We start from the raw sequence: 7,064 nt of genomic DNA, 5'->3' as shown, positions 1-7,064 counted from the left end.
GGAGGACGAAACACAGCTGATGGGAAGTTGGCTCCAAGATGGGAAGGCCCGTTCAGAATAAAAGAAAAGCTTTCAAGAGGAGCCTACGTTTTGGAAACCCTGCAGGGGAAACGACTGGCAAGAACATGGAACGCGGATAAGCTGAAAAAGTATTACAGTTGATGAAAACCTTAATGCCTTTCTTTCATCTTTCCTTTTATTGTATTACGTAATTTGAATTATGAATAAATTTGAACAACTTTTGTTTCCTCTTACAATTGAGAATACATTATGAAGCAACAGGACTAAAGTGTTTCTGCCATGGAAGATAAAACCGAGGTATTTGAACCTAACCCGCCAAATCGACGGGCTTAAGAGTTCTAGCCTTGCAAGGGAATCCGGGGTATTTGAACCCATCCAGCCCAACGGGCGGGATTGAGCGTTCTAGCTCCGTAAGGCAATCCGGAGGTATTTGAACCCGTCCAGCCAAACAGGCAGGATTGAGCGTTCTATCCTCGTAAGGCAATCCGGAGGAATTGAACCCGTCCTGCCCAAAGGGTGGGATTGAGTGTTCTAGCCACAGAAATAGACACGAGGTATTTGAACCCGTCCAGCCCAAAGGCAGGATAAAGTGTTATAGCCCCGTAAGAAAATCTGTCGGATTTGAACCCATCTCACCCAAAGGGTGGAATTAAGTGTTCTAGCCACGGAAATAGATTCGAGGTATTTGAACCCGTCCATCCCAAAGACAGGATAGAGTGTTCTAGCCCTGTGAGAAAACCTGTCAGGTTTGAAACCGTCTCACCCAAAGGGTGGAATTGAACGTTCTAGCCGCGGTAACAAACTCGAGGTACTTGAACCTGCCTTGCCTCAAGTGATGGTTAGTGTTCTAGCCCTGTAACTCGGGACAAGGTATTTGAACTCGTTCTCCCAAGAAGGGATCAAAAGTGAACGGAGGAAACGATATATACGGAGTAAAGATATGCTAAATCAGTATATCCGAATTTACCAAATATCATTTAGAGCAAAAAACAGCGACCAACATGCGGCCTAGAATTTGTAAATGTCAATTTAAAAATCAAGAATACAAAATACCCCGGCATTCCGGGTCTTCAAGGTTGATCCGAGATGTGGGGAAAAATTTCTCTCATTTCTTGCTCGAATTGCTGTGCGGCGGCTTCCATCACCGGATTCCCGGGGGGAGGTGCATCGTTGTTGGTTTCGGTCTCCGTAGCTGACGGGAAGAACGTGTCGCCCAAGACATATCCAAAGCAATCCAGCTGGTCCGTGTTCAGGGTCGCGTCTGGATTGAAGTGCTTGATTTGATTGACGACATTGTTGAAAGCAGTTTCAGCAGCGTTCTCCAGCACGGATTGACTATTGTCATAATCAGCTTGCAAATTCTTGACATCAGTCTCCAGCTTCTGGACCCGCTGATTCAAAGCAACGTTGTTACTCTCTGACTCGGATAGTGATGACAGTTTTCCTTTGATAAAGTTTATAATGACCTCCTTATCTGCCTCAAGGCCGAAGGAGTCCGAAATAAGCTTCATGTCAGCCTGATATTGCTCCAAAGATGCTGCCGAAGCAGCAGCAGATATGGTCAAATTCTTATTATCTTCAACCAGCTTTTTGTGCTCAGCTCGGAAGGTATCCCCTGTCGGTCTGGAAGGCATCCTTCTCAGCATGAAGCTCGGAATGCTTCTCCAGTAGAACCGAATACGGTTTCACCAAAGAGGCCGCTTTGTAAGTATACAGTTCGGCCATCTCCAGCTCTTTCACTTGGGCCTCTGACAAAATGCCGGTCCCGTAAAATTCTGGCGGCGGACGAGTCACTCTGGTTGCCCACAGAGCGCCTCTCCTGAGACCGGCAGGAAGGGGTGAGGAAGCCGGATTACCATGTTTCGTAGATGTCACAGCCCCGGCAACCCTAGTTGACTTTGCAGGGGCGGATGTTTGGTAACTCCCAACGTCCAGCCAGCTGTCATCACTGGTTAAATACATCCCGGAGACGGTGGTTGTCGCTGGAGGAACGATGCTCGTCCCAGCAGGAGGACTCGTGGTCTGTGGTCGCTTGAGGGCATGGGATTGAGTCCGAGCAGAAGACTTCCCTCGCCGGGCTAGAACGTAGTCCGGAACCTTGTCCGCAGAAGGATTCATTTAGGAACCTGCACACAGGAAAACGCAAGCCGGGGTTAGTAAGTAACATACTTACAATGCAAAATATGAACATGTACGCATAAATCCATACTAGTTTGGGGAAGGTCGGCTGTAGACTTTGCCACTAAGGAAGCAGCGCTCAGATGCCCTTGAGCCCCGATGTGAGCTAGCAAAGCCTTCGCGTGTGCCTTTTCCTCCGCTGACAACCCCAGCCGGTAATCTCCCGGCTTCCGCAAGTGGTGATCATATGACCAGTACAAGGGGAATTTCCCTTCCCCATTCTCGTGGAGAAACCACGGCTTGGCACCAACCTCGACAACGACTTTAAAAAATGCACCTTTAAAGTCTTTAAAGGAGTCACTGTATACTGAAAACAATCTTCTAGACTCCGGCTTCTTTCCTCCACGACCCCGTATGCTGGTCCACCCCTTGAGCTCAGCAGGTTCGGACCCGGTTCGGGGGGTGTATATATTAAGAAAATAAAAGAAAAGGGGACGGTGCTTGATACAGACAACGAAGTGCACAATTTTTCGAAGGCAACAATATAAGCCCAACCATTGGGATGAATTTGTGTGGGGGCAAGGTGAAGGTGATTCAGTAATTGAATTTTGAAAGCAGAAAAAGGAAAACGAATACCAATTTCGGTGATTAAGTCACGATAGCAGAAGAAAAATGGAGGTTCTTCGGGATTCCGGCCCGAGCAGACGGCTTCGTCTTCAGCAGGGTAGAAAGTATCAAATCCCACTGGGTTGCCTATGGGAAGCCCGGATATCTCCTCAGTTGTCATGTATGACCGGAAGCTAAGCACCTCCTCGGTCACCCAGGGAAACTGCTTACGAAGAGTTGTATCAACGGCAAAAGAGCCTTGCTCGGCGGGGCTGGTATCGACTTCTCGACCATGACTTGACGAGGTCATTTCAGGGGAAAATTCTGCAGAAGGAGACTCCATCAAAACCTAGAACAGCAAAAGTGGGGGATTAAAAACAGAAATAGTATGTGACAAAAAGTGTACGTACCTGAGCTAAACAAACTAGCATAAGAAGAGTCAGACGAATCATCAGAAGAAGACAAGGAAGCAGAGGCAGGATCTGGTAAGCCAGGATAATGGGTGCAACTTCCTAGCACCGCATCGGCCATAAAGTCGTTCCCTCTCTCAATAAATTGGCTGCTAAGATAGACACAGTTAAAACACGGATCTATGTTCTTAGCGCCTGGGATAATGGTTTCAGACTGAACAGGAACTTGAACCCGGGTGAGGCTTGAAGCCGGGTTAGAAGCCGAATTGGCGGAACCTAAACCTCTACCTAGATTTGGGTTGGAACGTCGGGATGGAACAACCGGGATACGACCAGATCGTTAACGGCGTCCTCGTGGGGGAGGACGGGATGAAGAACTTCCTCCGCTTCTACTGCCGCGATAGCTCCTAAGTAGGGAGGCTTGCGTTTCGTCCTGGGTCCGAAGTATACCATATAACCAAAACCTCGCGCCGGGGGGGAGGCTCTGGATGTATCTATCCTCCTCCCGTATGGCTTGTTCTTCATCCTCCAGTAGAATCTCATCACTACGGCCAAAAACACGAGGACAGGTGGACGTCCCTCTACCGTGCAAATTCCCCCCGGTCATGCTATTAAGGGGAGAGCAAGGCAGCCCACAGTCAAGTACCCAAGGAAGAACATTGCATTAACAAGCAAAGTATCCTAAAATGTGTGTGCCTAAGTATGCATAGCTAAAGCAAGAATACCCAGAGACAGAAAACGCGTCCCTGTCGAACATACATTCGAGCAAAAGGAAAATCAAAGCAAGAGAGGAAGAAAAACAAAGTAGGTTGGAGCGCATACCTGGTGCAAGTGAAGGATGCGAGAGGTGGCAAACGACGAGAAACTGATGAACTGAAGGAAGTCCTTTGGAATGAAATACAGGAAATGTTGAAGGAAGCCTCTAAGCGTAATGAAGCAAATAAGGTAATGAGAAAGGGAGAAGCGCAAATCAAATAGATGAAACCCGCGAAACCAAAGGTCAAGGGTAAAATGGTAACTTCATAAGGAAAGACAGTTGAAAGGACGCTGAGGCAGTTGCAATAAATACCAGCGGCTCGAGCAGGCGTAGTGGCACATGTCGCACAGATATGAGAGGGCCACGTGGAAGGTTGTAATGATTGCCTGCAAAAGGAGGATTCGCTGCGGAAGAAAGGAAATCGGCAAAGCACCTTTTACCCCGGCATCCTGGAGGCTCTGTCTACTCGGCATGGCACCCCGGCATCCTGAAGGCTCAGCATACCGGGCTGGGGGCAACTGTTATGGACCAGAATGAGGCCCATGGTCAGTAAAGCCCATGATCAGCACAGACCCACAGGTAAGCATTATAAATAGGAGCTAAACGCCACAGGTATAACCTAATCTCTTTTTACCTAATTACGCAGCCTAGATAGTACACACACACACACACACCTTTCCCAGGGCTAAGGCCATCAGATAATGTGTGATCTGCTGTCCTCAAGATACCTAACTCATAGGTATCCAGAGAAGACACCTGAATCATAGATCAATCATCCAATCCTAATTGGACACATCTGCCTAGGGCAGAACACAAGGGCTCCCATTATTATCCAACAATGGTATCATAACCAATAATTGATTGACCTTTGTGAAATAAGTATTTGAATATGGTGGTTAATGTTCAGATTTGATAGGCCAACCAAACCCATGATGTGGAGCCAATGACTTGATAAATGTCGCCAAGCCTTGATGTAATCTCGAAGAAGCTTCTACTTGAAGGAGAGAATGTTAAAATCAAAGTGTGAGTTGTGAATTGCACATTGCCTAGGAATGAATTAACAAAGGATCATATAAGTGAATTATCCATAAACTTAATTTGGGTAGAGATGTGATGTCGAGTCTACTTATTATAATAGATTGAAGCTTAATTCATTTGACGGTAATTCTCCCCCGCGATAAACTTTGTGTCACCCAACACTTAGAAAACAATATTTTATATGAACAAATTGACTTCCTGATTGTCATCGGCAGAATGTAAATAATTAAAATTATGAACAAGAGACCATTTTTTTCCGTAGTTTGTGTTAACAAGTGGCTTTAATATAATATTTAAGAGGCGAAGCTTTAATAAGTGAATAGATAAATTGATATGAAAAATTTAACAATCACAAAGAAGATATCTCAATTAAATATGTCGTATACTTTAAAGAGTTTGGGAATAGAGAATCCAAACTCTAGTTATCTTCCTAAGGGATATAGACTAAATCTCTTTCATAGTTTCTACATTTGGCGGCTGATTTGTTTGTGATTCCTTGATTGATACTAAATTGTTTAAGTATGGTTGAATGTTACTCTAGTTCTAAAATCTTATATGATTGTGTTTTTTTATGAAGACTTATCTTCATTTATTTTAAAGAAATATAAATATTTCAATTTTATGAACTATTTTGAATCTTTGTGAAGGAATTTTTTATTTTGAAACTTTGAGCTTCAAGGTACGGTGAAATTAAATCATTACATTGAAACAAATTGGGCAAATTACACATTACCCCCTTATACTTTGGTCATGTTTCAAAAGACCACCTTATACTTTCTATTGTTGCAATTAACCACCTTACACAATGTGATTTTAACAAATAAACATATATGTTAAAATCTATCTCAACACCGTTAGTCGATCACATGTTTCAGGTTAAAAGCCTCCATGTTCAAAGAATATTTCGCTTATTCTTTTCTCCCTTTGGTTGTCTTCTCATCTCACCTCCATGTTTTCTCACCTTTGTTGTCTTCTAATCTCACCTCCTTGTCTTCTCAAATCTGTTCATACAATCAAAGAAAAAAAAATTACACATCGAGCAACTTAATTCCATGTGAGGCATGTGAAACAAATTAAAAAAAAATGTATTCTTAGATCTCCAACAATATTTGGTCCTAAAGAAGGAGCTCGCTTAAGAGATATGGAAGTTCTTTATACCAGATAAGTAATTTAATAATTATTAATTGGAATATGATAAATCATTACAGGTTACATTGCCAAATAAATTTGATTATTTGAGCAAGCTACTAAAACAACGATTCTTCAGTTAATTATCAATTTTTGGCAGACACTAATATGATGTAGTGATTTTACATTGCTCAATCCTATCATCTTGCAGTCATCCATATTGGCTACACAATTGAGGTCAGTGGTTCATGAACTTCATCAATAGAAAGTGTACTTTCTTTTTTTTGGGTACAGAATGAGGGCTAAAGCCCAAAAAAGCAGAAAACTAACTAAGGAGACACTACAGCAGTAAAATTACTGTAGTTTCTTCCCTTATTCTAAGAAGCAGTCCTTCAGGAGCGTAACTCAACCTGAGAAAATTTGAATTCCCTTAGACCAGGAAGTGTACTCTTAAAGCAAGGATAACTGGATTATTGTGTGTTAGATAAATGAAGGATAAAAAATAATGACTTTATACATATGCATGGGTATATTGAGTGTTAGATTTCATTCATGATTTAAGGGATAAGGCAGTCAAAACAAAACACCTATATGCTAAAAAAATTGATACCATAAAAAAACTCTGCAGAGTTATAACCTGTGCTTGAGCCTAAAAAGAATGATTGTTATGGTGTTATAATTCTTTTACACATATTATAGAGTCATACAACGGCAAGCTACAGGGCTAAAAAGAAAAGGTCATTCACCACAATATTGGCAGAATTCAGTTATAGGTTGAAATCATCAACCACTATTCAAACTGCAATATGAATCTCTTCAAAATCATCTAATACATTGAAGCAACAGGGCATTGTAAAGGCCTTCAATCTCTCAAATCTTTAAACCCAATAACAGATATAGAGATGAAAAAAAAATATGAAATGGGAGAGGTTAAGGAAGTTACCTCTAGAGCGAAATATTTGAGGATGCTGGTGAGGAACACAATG

Source organism: Gastrolobium bilobum, unplaced genomic scaffold, assembly GCF_033153095.1.
Source record: "Gastrolobium bilobum isolate Gb01-03AN ecotype WA unplaced genomic scaffold, APGP_CSIRO_Gbil_v1 utg36527, whole genome shotgun sequence".
In the NCBI taxonomy this organism is placed as follows: Eukaryota; Viridiplantae; Streptophyta; class Magnoliopsida; order Fabales; family Fabaceae; genus Gastrolobium; species Gastrolobium bilobum.
Note: the sequence above shows the minus strand (reverse complement) of the source record.